The sequence below is a fragment of the Eulemur rufifrons genome, chromosome 30, assembly GCF_041146395.1.
Source record: "Eulemur rufifrons isolate Redbay chromosome 30, OSU_ERuf_1, whole genome shotgun sequence".
Taxonomy (NCBI): Eukaryota; Metazoa; Chordata; class Mammalia; order Primates; family Lemuridae; genus Eulemur; species Eulemur rufifrons.
In genome coordinates this window covers 51,784,295-51,796,745 of record NC_091012.1, presented here as the reverse complement: position 1 = coordinate 51,796,745, position 12,451 = coordinate 51,784,295, and positions in this window count along the sequence as shown.

The following is a 12,451-nucleotide window of genomic DNA, read 5'->3' as shown; positions in this document are numbered from 1 at the left end:
TTGATGCTTCCAGCTTTGTTCTTATTGCTCGAAATTGGTTTAGCTATTCGGGGTCTTTTGTGGTTTAATAGGAATTTTAGGATTGCTTTTTTCTATTAAAAAAGTAAAAATATAACAAATGTTGCCAAGGATGTGGAGAAAGGGAAACCCTTGTACACTGTTGGTGGGAATGTAAGCTGGTGCAACCATTGTGGAAAACAATGTAGAGGTTTCTCAAAAAATTAAAAATAGAGTTACCATATGATCCAGCAATTCCACTTCTGGATATATATCCAAAGGAAATAAGATCACTATCTTGAAGAGATATCTGCACTCTCATGTTCATTGCAGAATTATTTACAATAGCCAAGATATGGAAACAACTTAAGTGTTCATCAATAGATGAATGAATAAAGAAAATGTTATATGTATACACACACACACAGGAATATTATTAAGCCTTTAAAAAGAAGGAACTCCTGCCATTTGCAACAACATGGATGAACCTTGGGGACATTATGCTAAGCAAAATAAGCCAGACACAGAAAGTCAAGTACTGTATGATCTCAGTTATAGGCAGAAACTTTTAAAAAAGTTGAACCCACAGTAACAGAGAGTAGAAGGATGGTTACCAGGGGATAGAGTATGGGGGATAAGGGGAGATATTGGTCAAAGGGTACCAACCTTCAGTTTTAAGATGAGTAAGTGCTGGAGACCAAATGTACAGCATGGTGACTGTAGTTAATAATAATAATATATTGTATAATTGAAATTTGCCAATATAGTAGATCTCAAGTGTTCTCATTACACACACACACACACACACACAACAGGTAACTGTTTGAGGTGATATGTTAATTATCTTGATTGTGATAACCATTTTACAATGTATATGTACACCAGAACATTACATTGTACACTCTAAATATATACAATTTTTATTTGTCAATCATACCTCAGTAAATCTGGAAAAAAGATATTTCATACCCACTATGATGGCTATCATTTTTTTAAAAAATTAAAAAATAGCAAGTGCTGTTTAGGATGTGGAAAAATTAGAACCCTCCTACACTGCTGGAGGGAATATAAAATGGTGAAGCCATTTTGTAATAATGGTTTGGCAGTTCTTCAAAAGGTTAAACATAGAGTTATCATAGGACCAAGCAATTTCACTCCTAGATATACATTAAAGGTAATTGAAAATATACATCCACACAAAAACATGTATAGGAATATTCACAGCAGCAATGTTCACAATAACCAATAGTAGAAACAACTGAAATATCCATCAACTGATGAATGGATAAACAAAATGTAGTATATTATTCAGCCATAAAAGGAATAAAGTACCGATTCATGCTACAGCATGGATGAAACTCAAAACATCATGATAAGTGAAAGGAACCAGACACAAAGGCTACATGTTGTAGGATTCCATTTAAATGACGTGCCTAGAATAGGCAAATCCATAAAGACACAAAGTAGACCAGTGGTTGCCAGGGGTTGGAGGGAGGGAAATAGAAAGTGACTGCTAATGGAGATGAGGTTTATATATATATGAGAGGAGAGGCCTTTAAGAAGTGATTAGGCCATGAGGGCTGCACCCTCATTAATGAGAGTAAGGCCCCTATAAAGGAGGCTTTACAGCATTTGGTTAGCTTGACTTTCTGCCTACGTCCTGAGGACGCAGGGAGAAAGCTTTCATCAGACCAGATGCTGATGCCCTGATCTTGGACTTCTCAGCCTCCATATTACTGTGAGAAATAAATTTCTATTCTTTATAGATTATCCAGTCTGTGGTATTCTGTTATAGCGGCACAAATGAACTAAGACAGAAAAAATATGGGAGGGGGAGACAAATTTCTTGGAAATATGGTAACTTTATGTTTAACTTTTTAAGGAACTGCCAAACTATTTTCTAAAGTAGCTATAACATTTTACATTCCCACTAGCAATGTATGAGGGTTCCAAGTTTTCTACATTCCTGCTAACACTTGTTATTATTCAATTTTTTTTTACTATAGCCATTCCACTGGGTGTAGCATGGCATCTATTGTGTTTTATTTATATATATGGGGTCTTGCTATGTTGCCCAGCCTGGACTTGAACTTCTGACTGAGCCTTCCAAGTTTTTTTTTTTTTTTTTTTTTTTGAGACAGAGTCTCATTCTGTTGCCCAGGCTAGAGTGCCATGGCATCAGCCTCGCTCACAGCAACCTCAAACTCCTGGGCTCAAGTAATCCTCCTGCCTCAGCCTCCCGAGTAGCTGGGACTACAGGCATGTGCCGCCATGCCCGGCTAATTTTTTTTATATATATTTATAGCTGTCCATATAATTTCTTTCTATTTTTAGTAATGACGGGGTCTCGCTCTTGCTCAGGCTGATCTCGAACTCCTGAGCTCAAACAATCCTCGTGCCTCGGCCTCCCAGAGTGCTAGGATTACAGGCATGAGCCACTGTGCCCGGCCTCACTGTAGTTTTGATTTGTGTTTCCCTAATGACTAATGATGTTGAGCATTTGTTTTTATTTGCTCATTGGCCATTTGTATATCTTCTTTGGAGAAATGTATATTCAAATACTCTGCTCATTTTTAAATTGGATTGTCTTTTTACTACTGATTTGTTAGAATTCTTCATATATTCTGGATACTAGACCCTTGTCAAATATAAGATTTACAAACATTTTCTACCATTTTGTGGGTTGTCTTTTCAATTTCTTGAGAGTAGAAATTGAAGCACAAAAGTTTTTAATTTTGATAAAGTTCAAATTATCCGTTTTCTTTTGTTGTTTGTGTTTTTGGTGTCACATTTAAGAAAACATTTCCAACATATGAATTTTGGAGGTACATATACATTCAAATCATAACAGACCCAGATTTAGAGAAAATGGTATATCTTAGTATGTCAAATTATACTCGACTCTGTAATTTTTACTAACATAAAATGTGTTCATAATATCCCCTTATAATCCTCTTAATGTCAGGATGAATTCGTGGTGATGTCTTTTCTCTCATTCCTTCTATGGTAATTTGTGTCTTTTCTTTTACTTTTTTCTAATGAGTCTGGCTGGGTATTTATCATTGTCATTGATTTCCTTAAATAACCATGAGTCTTGCATTTTTTTATCCTGGCAGTCTCTTTTACTTGAGTTGTTTAATTTACATATAATGTGATCATTGATATGGTTGTATTTAAATCTACCATCTCGCTAATTGTTTTCTGTTGGTCCCATCTGTTCATTGGTCCCCCTTTCTTCTTTTTCTGACTTCTATTGGATTAATTGAGTTTTAAAATAATTCCACTTTATCCCCTATATTGACATATTAACTATACCGCTTTGTATTCTTTAGGCATTGCTTTAAAGTTCATAGTAGATATCTGTAACTTATCACTGTCTACCTTCAAGTCATGTATACTATAGGAACTTTAAAACAACATACTTCCATTTTTACCTTTGTGCTATTGTTGTCATATATTTTTCTTCTACATATGTTATAAACACCACACTACATTGCTATTATGTTTGCTTTAACCAATTCTTTTTTTTCTTTTTCATCATGACTTTTAATAGATACGTAGATTTTAAAGTATAGATGCATCAAAATTTATTTAACGCATTCCAAATTGTGCATTAAGCTTGTTGCATATTTTTCCTTGTTATTAAAAATGATATAGCAATGAACATTCTTGTACAAAAACTTGTTGCATACTTAGGTTTATTTCTTCATTATTTTTTATTATAGTAAAAAGCACATAAAATTTATCATCTTAACCATTTTAAGTGTATAGTTCAGTAGTGTTCAGTATATTCACATTGTTATGAAGTAAGATCTCCAGAACTTATTTAGCAATCTGAAATCCTATAACCATTAAACAACCACTTCCCTTTCCCCCCTCCCTCTAACCCCTGGTAACAACCATTCTAATTTCTGTTTCTATGAATTTGACTACTTTAGATATGTAATATAAGTGGAATCATAATAGTATTTGCATTTTGTGACTGGCTTATTTCACTTAGCATAATGTCCTCAAGGTTCATCTATGTTGTGGCGTGTGACAAGATTTCCTTCCTTTTTAAGGTTGAATAATATTTCATCGTATGTATACAACACATTTTGTTTATCCATCCATCCATCAATGGACATTTGGGTTGCTTCCACCTATTGGCTATCGTGAATACTACTGCCATAAACATGAGTGTGCAGATATCTCTTGGCATCTCTACTTTCAATTCTTTTGGATATATACCCAGAAGTGGGATTGCTGGATCATATGGTGGTTATATTTTTTTATTTTTTCAGGAACCTCCACACTGTTTTCCATAACAATTGTACTATTTTTATAGTCCTACCAACAGTGCACAAGGATTCCAATTTCTCTTCATTCTCACTATCACTGTTATTTTCTGTTTTTGTTATAGTAGCCATTCTGGTGGATGTAAGGTGATACCTCATTGTGGCTTGATTTTCATTTCTCTGATGATTAGTGATGTTAAGCATCTTTTCATATGCCTGTTGGCCATTTGTATATCATCTTTGGAGAAAAAGCTATTTAAGTCCTTTGCTGATTTTTAATTGGGTTTTTTGATTTTTTGTTGTTGAGTTGTAGGAGTTCTTTATATATTCCAAATATTAACCCCTTATCAGATACTGTATATGATTTACAAATATTTTTCCTATTATTCTCATGAATTTTACCTTTACATATATTATAAACTTTATGCTACATTGTTATTATTATTTTAGCTGTCAATTATAATTTAAAGAGATTTAAATAATAAGAAAAACTTTTGTTAAGTTTCAAGACTACTGACTGTTATAACTTTTGGCCATATAATGTTAAAGGCTAAAATTTTAATATTATCAAAGCGATTTCTATAATGTCACAGTGTGAGTTTCACACCAAAAAATCATTAACCTGCTATCTCGCTTCTGTAAAACTGCTTGCTAAAGACAGTGCCCCAAGTGTGGGAATGCAACACCCATGTTCTGCATGACCAAGCACTAAACTGCCCAGATCCTATTGCACCAGGACATGAGAGTGATGTAATGCTGCTTTTTGCCCCTGTAATCATGCTTGCTCTGCCCCAGTGATTTTTCACCCGTGTTAAAAGCTTTCTGTTTCAAAGGCTCGGGGCTGCTCTCTGTGCCTGTACTCTCTGCATCACAGGAGTAGTCGCTGGCCAGCTAATAAAGACTCTTAATTTGGCTCAATTTGGTCTTTAGGTGGTCATTTATCACGTCTCAGACCACAACATTTGGAGGCCCCAGCGAGATATGCCTTAATACCGGGCACCTGGTGACCACCGGTGTCTGGGGGCCAGTGGCGGGGTCGAATCTTTCGCCCCAGGGAGGCCTCTGAGAAAATTTTTCTCAGCCCTGGCCAGAGACCCGACAATGCCCTGGCCCTGACACCTTCAAAACCGCAAATTCTTCTGGACGAGTCTTCTGCTTCTGTTCACTGGTGAGTTCTTTTCTGGTCTGTCTCTGGCTCCGGAGTTGTCTGGCGCCTCAGGAGACTGGCAGCTTCACTCCTCAGGCAGGTTCCAAGAGGTGAGACGTCACCTGGAACTTATTGTCAGGGTCTGACTCTGTTTCCCCTATTTCCTCGGGCAAGTCCTGAGACGTGAGACATCACCTAGGACTTGCGAGTCCTGGTCGGATTCCTGAGCATTTTCTTTCAGATTACTCTTCTTCTATTTTCATTTCTCTCGGCTTTGATTCCCTTTCGGTTTCACCTGTCATCTGGCTCCTAGGTTATAGTTTTTAACTTTAAAGAAAGGTGCGTGCTTATCATTAGGATCTGTGATTGTCAGTTTCCTATCTATCTTTTTCCTGAGGCCATCCGGGCTGGTAGAACCAGGTCTCCCCCTCTGCCCTGCGCTGGCGCCACCACGCCGCTGCTCACCACTTGCTCTCTCCGCCCGCCCGTCTCCCTCTCTCCCTCTCCCTCTCTCTCTCTGTCCATGCCTTTCTCTGTGTGTGGTCTTCAGATCTTTTTAGATGGCTGAAATTTCTGGTTTTCTGGTTTTCTTCTTGAATGGGATTTAAAGAGTCAACTGTGAAATCAACAAGGCACCAAATTAATCCAACTGCACCAGTCAAGCCAAACTGGCAGCTCCCTGACTGCCCTTGGTGTCAGCGGGTCCAAGGACCTTATTATCAAAATCAAGAGGGGGTAGGCCGGGCACGGTGGCTCACGCCTGTAATCTTAGCACTCTGGGAGGCTGAGGCAGGTGGATTGTTTGAGCTCAGGAGTTCAAGACCAGCCTGAGCAAGAGCGAGACCCCATCTCTACTAAAAATATATAGAAAGAAATTATCTGGACAGCTAAAACTATATAGAAAAAATTAGCCGGGCATGGTGGTGCATGCCTGTAGTCCCAGCTACTTGGGAGGCTGAGGCAGGAGGATCGCTTGAGCCCAGGAGTTTGAGGTTGCTGTGAGCTAGGCTGACACCATGGCACTCTAGCCTGGGCAACAGAGCGAGACTCTGTCTCAAAAAAAAAAAAAAGGAGAGAGAGAGAGGAGTAGACGGCCTATGCTGCCGCCACCATCTTGCCTCCGTCTGAGGCAGCAATGACAGTAGGGAGTCCAATTTATGCATGCTGTCATCATTGGCCAATTGTCTTGTCCTGTCCTCCATCCTTTATGTCCACATGTGGTGTGAGAGTGTCACGGCTCCACGGCAGAAAGGCCAAAGACCATGGAGCTTGAGAAACCCTACCCTGTAAAACAAGTCTGTGTCTCTGTGTTTCATCACCAGCATAGGTGTTTAATAAATATAGACTGTGTATAAAAATTGTCTTTGAGACAGACTACTCAGGTCCCCTTGAACTGAATGACTAAATCAGTTTCTTACATTGCCGTTGGCCTGTTTGGATTGACTCTATTGCTGGATATCGGACTTTACTCAGTGGCCCTGGAGGATTGGGGGCCAGGGAGAAGGCTGTGATTAGTGGTTGTAGACTGGAGTATAATAGGTTTCCTTTTCTGGTTGCAGTGTTGCTCCCCATTCTGACTGTTGCCTGAATTTTGTAATATTTAGGCTTTTCATCATGGGCCAATCTCAGTCCTATGTTACTTGCTCTCCTTTTAAATGCTTCTTGAAAAATTTCCAGGACTTTCAGCGTTGGGCCGGGCCCTACGGCTTTTCAGTTAACACCTTTGACTTACAAAAATTTTGTGAATGAGAGTAGCCCACATTTGGTATTGGATGGCCCCCAGAGGGCAGTGTCCAAGTTACCCTTGCCAACAGGGTGCAGGCCATAATTTTTTAAAAAATCCAGGACATCCAGATCAAATCCCTTATATACAGATCTGGAATGACATCTTAGTAGACAACCCTAAGTGGTTACAATCTTGTCTTAAACCCCACAAGAACAAGGCTGCAAAAGAAAAATCAGTTCTCTTGACTGGGCCCCCTTTAAAGGGAAAGCCTGGCCCTAGAAGTAAAAAAGAAAAACTGAGCCCTATTCTAGCTGACCAGCCAGAGGATCCCCTACTACTGGGCCCCCCACCATATCCCACTGCCCCCCTCGATCCAGCTTCTAGGAGAGACTGTGAGCCCTTCAGCCCTCTGCACACCTGGAGTGGCTCACACTATAACCCTTCCCCAGATCCCCCCTCGCTGGTGTCTGACTCCTCAGGGGGCACCAATCCTTCCTCTGAGACCGGTCCCTTCCCCACGGGGACCTGACCACCTTCCATTCATGGTTTATGTCCCCTTCTCAACTAGTGATTTGTATAACTGGAAAAACCAAAACCCCTCTTTTTTCTGAGAAGCCTCAGGGACTAAGTTCTCTCCTAGAGACTGTCTTTTTTTTTTTTTTTTTTAGACAGAGTCTCGCTTTGTTGCCCAGGCTAGAGTGAATGCCATGGTGTCAGCCTAGCTCACAGCAACCTCAAACTCGTGGGCTTAAGCAATCCTTCTGCCTCAGCCTCCCGAGTAGCTGGGACTACAAGCACGCACCACCATGCCCGGCTAATTTTTTCTATATATTTTTAGTTGGCCAGATAATTTATTTCTATTTTTAGTAGAGACGGGGTCTTGCTGTTCCTCAGGCTGGTCTTGAACTCCTGACCTTGAGCGATCCACCCGCCTCGGCCTCCCAGAGTGCCAGGATTACAGGCGTGAGCCACCGCGCCCAGCCGAGACTGTCTTTTATACTCACCAGCCAACTTGGGAGGACTGCCAGCCTCTCCTCCAAACCCTCTTCACTTCTGAAGAGTGCGAGCGGATAAGGAGAAAGGTGGTCAAAACCACCCCTGGCCCAGATGGGCAACCCATGACTGACCCAGTCCGAGTAGAGTTTGTCTTCCCCACCATGCACCCCGACTGGGACCCAAATAAGGAACAAGTTAAGGAGGCTCTCGATCGGTACCACCAGACTCTGCTAGGAGGCATACGGGCTGCGGCTAAAAGACCGACTAATTTGTCTAAGGTAAGCAAAACGATACAGGGACCTAATGAGCCCCTGGCCACATTCTTAGAACGCCTCTTTAAAGCTTACCACCTGTATACTCCCATAGACCCAGAGGCACCAGAAAATAGATATGCCATTAACATTGCATTTACTACTCAGTTGGCCCCAGATATTAGAAAGAAGCTGCAGAGATTTGAGGATAAAATGCTGTCTGAACTAGTAAAAATTGCCCAGAAGATCTACAATAACAGAGAGGACCCTGAGACTGCACAGTCTAAGGGGATGGCCAAAATTCTCATATCTGCTATGGTAGAACAGGAAAAATATAAAACTGAGAGAAGCAAGGAGCCTAAAAGACCAGATCAGGATACTAAAAGAAAAAAGGCTGGCTTAGGCTGTGACCAGTGTGCCTATTGCAAAGAACATGGTCACTGGAATGAGTGTCCCCACAAAAAGCATGAGGGAACCAAGCCCATGCCGGTCCTTATGGAAGACACAGACTGACAGGGCTGGGGGTCCATCCCAATAAGCCCCCAGGAGCCCAAGGTAACTTTAAATGTCGGGGGCAAACTTTAGAGTTTTAGGTGGACACAGGAGCAACATATTCCATTCTCCAACAAGCTAAAGGGCCCCCTTTCTAAAAAGAAGAAACTCTAGTTTGGACTGAAACTGAAACCCAGGCTTTTGAGACTCTCAAGCCCTCACAAACGCTCCTGCATTGGCTTTGCCTAATCTAACTAAGCCTTTCCAATTATATGTTGCTGAGAACCAGGGCATAATAAAGGGGATATTAACTCAGATGCTGGGACCCTAAAAAAGACCAGTGGCTTACTTATCTAAAAGACTAGACCCTGTGACCTCAGGTTAGCCAAACTGCCTGCGAGCCATCGCTGCAACTGCCATCCTGGTCAAAAAAGCCTCTGAACTAACCTTGAGGCAGGACTTGCATACTATAGCTCCACTGCTCCGTAGAAGCCTCGCTAGAAGGTCCCCCTGAGAGGTGGTTTTCAAATTCTCGCATAACCCAATATCAGGTGCTGTTGCTAGGAACCCCCCCCCCCCCCCCCCGCCAGCCAGGATTCACTTCCTGAAAACAGTCTCCCTCAATCCTGCCACATCTCAGAGGGAGTCAGGTATGCAGGGGTGGCTGTCATGACTGCTGACCGGGTTATCTGGGCACAGGCTCTAGGACATGGAACCTCAGCCCAAAAGGCTGAACTTATAGCCCTGGCCCAGGCCCTAAGACAAGGGAGAGCCTTTACAATGGCACATATACATAAGGCACTTCACCAAAAGTGAGGACTGACTCCCCAGTGTCGAGAGGCAATGCTTTCGCTGACGCAACAGCCAAGAAAGTCTTGCAAAAACCAGTGGGGCCTCTCCTAACTCTCCCTGCTCTGCCAAAACGACTCTTGCCAAACTCTCCAAACTACACTGAAAAAAAAAAAAAAGTTAAAATAAAAGCTGTAAAGACTGAAACTTATTCAGGAGGTTGGATATTCCTCGGCTACACCACCAAGCCCGGCAAGCTTCAGCAAGGTGCCACATCTGTGCTCGAGTAAATCCAGGCAAGTACGGATACTGGTAATTGTTTATATTCATTGATACTTTCTCTGGATGGGCAGAAGCTTTTCCTACAAAGTCAGAGACAGCACAAATAGCTGTAAAAAACTAGTTACTGAAATTGTTTCCCGATTTGGTCTCCCACTTGCACTGGAGTCCGACAATGGCCTGGTGTTCATCGCCCAAACGACTCAATTATTAACTAGGACATTAAGGATTAATTAAAAATTACACTGTACTTATAGGCCTCAGAGTTCAAGACAGATAAAAAGGATAAATAGAACTTTAAAAAAACATTAAATAAACTAAAGCTAGGGACTGGCGAAGACTGGTTAAGCCTCTTCCCCTTTGCTCTGCTAAGGGCTAGATGCACTCCTTATGTTAAAGGCTTAACCCATATGAAATCATGTCTGGCCGACTGCCTCTGCTTATCCCCAAATTGGGGGAGAACAAGGTAGCAGAGTTAAATAACCATTCCCTTCTTAAGTCATTGCAGGCCTTACAGTCTGGTGCCCAGCAGACCCGAGACCTTGTAAAGGCCGCTCATCCTAGACCAATTAATCTTCCCCCCAAAAACGGCTTCGTTTCAGGTGCAGCCCGGAGATCTCATCTGGGTAAAGAAACTCCACCCCGCTACCTTGGAGGCAAGGTGGACTGGACCCCTGCCAGTAATCCTCACCATGCCAACAGCTGTAAAGGTTGCCGGAAAGCACCACTGGATCCATCACACCCAGATTAAAAAGGCATCTTCAGATCAGCTCCCGAAAAAATGGATCGTCCAGCCAACCAAAGACCCGCTAAAGATAAGACTTTCCAAAGACTCCTCTGGTTCCTCCTAATTTCTTGCTTTAAACTTACCAAAGACACCCCCCATCAGCCTGTAAACTACACTTAGTTGCTTACAAGGACAATAAATGACACTATCATAGCACAAAATTCCACTCCATATTTAAAAGATAAATCCTTAGACATAAGCTAAGCACCTTATTTGCTTGGAACATTTGTGTGGGGGACAGGATGGTAAAGATAGCCAGAAAAAGGTTGGAATAGATTGTTTATAAGATCATTTTTAACAGTATATATTAATATATTTGGCAGTGCTGTAGGCACTAGAAAAAAAAGGAATATAAAGTACATGTGTAAAGCAAGTATTTTTAAATTACAAAATAATGTGCCCATTAAAGCCAAAAAATAAAAAGCTGACTATTTTAAAAAATGTTATGAGTTATAGGTTTAAAAACTATTTCAAGATCTTGATAAGATACACAATAGTTCAACTCTATCTTTCCAGAGCTTAAAAGTTACTGTAATATTTAAGTTTAAAAAGCACTTGTCATCTCTAGCATATAAACTTAAAAACTTTTACACATTTCATATTTCTCACGTGCTAAAATTGAGTAATCAATCTTGCAAAGTCTAAATAACATGATAATTAATGGTTTTTTAATATATTATGGGCCCTATAATAAGATTTGGCACCTAGACTTTTATTAATAAAAGAAACATCTACAGGGTTGTTTTATAATAAAATGTTTTAGATCTGTTGTTAACACACAATAATTAATACAAAAATTTATTTCCCTGGTCCCCATGGATGACAACACTTTTGTCAACTATAGCAGAACCAGTTATTTCCATTCTACTGACACTGCTTTTTGGCCCCTACATTATAAACAGCCTGACTTCCTGTGTTAAACAAAGAATTCAGCCTGTCAAGCTTATAATCCTCCAAACTCACTATCAACATATCTGTGATGATAATATGAAAAAATCAATGATTTGATTTCCCCTAAAAAACAGTGGGGAATGTTAAGGGCCAAAAGCTTCAAGACTACTGACTGTTATAACTTTTGGCCATATAATGTTAAAGGCTAAAATTTTAATATTATCAAAGCGATTTCTATAATGTCACAGTGTGAGTTTCACACCAAAAAATCATTAACCTGCTATCTCGCTTCTGTAAAACTGCTTGCTAAAGACAGTGCCCCAAGTGTGGGAATGCAACACCAATGTTCTGCATGACCAAGCCCTAAAACTGCCCAGATCCTATTGCACCGGGACATGAGAGTGATGTAATGCTGCTTTTTGCCCCTTTAATCATGCTTGCTCTGCCCCAGTGATTTTTCACCCGTGATAAAAGCTTTCCAAAGGCTCGGGGCTGCTCTCTGTGCCTGTACTCTCTGCATCACAGGAGTAGTCGCTGGCCAGATAATAAAGACTCCTAATTTGGCTCAATTTGGTCTTTAGGTGGTCATTTCTCGCATCTCAGACCATAACACTTTATTTTAAAAGGAGGAAATATATTTCCTCCTAAATATTCTCCACTGTTGAGGCAAGGGCCTTGTCAGTACCCAATGTTCCATGTATGAGGTTTTACTTGTCTAAAGAGAACAGGCACTATTTCCAGCTGTGTGTGTGCTAATTTTTTGTGTGGTTAATTCCTTAGCCTTGAGTAGTTTCTTCATACGTGTGTCCATCAACACTT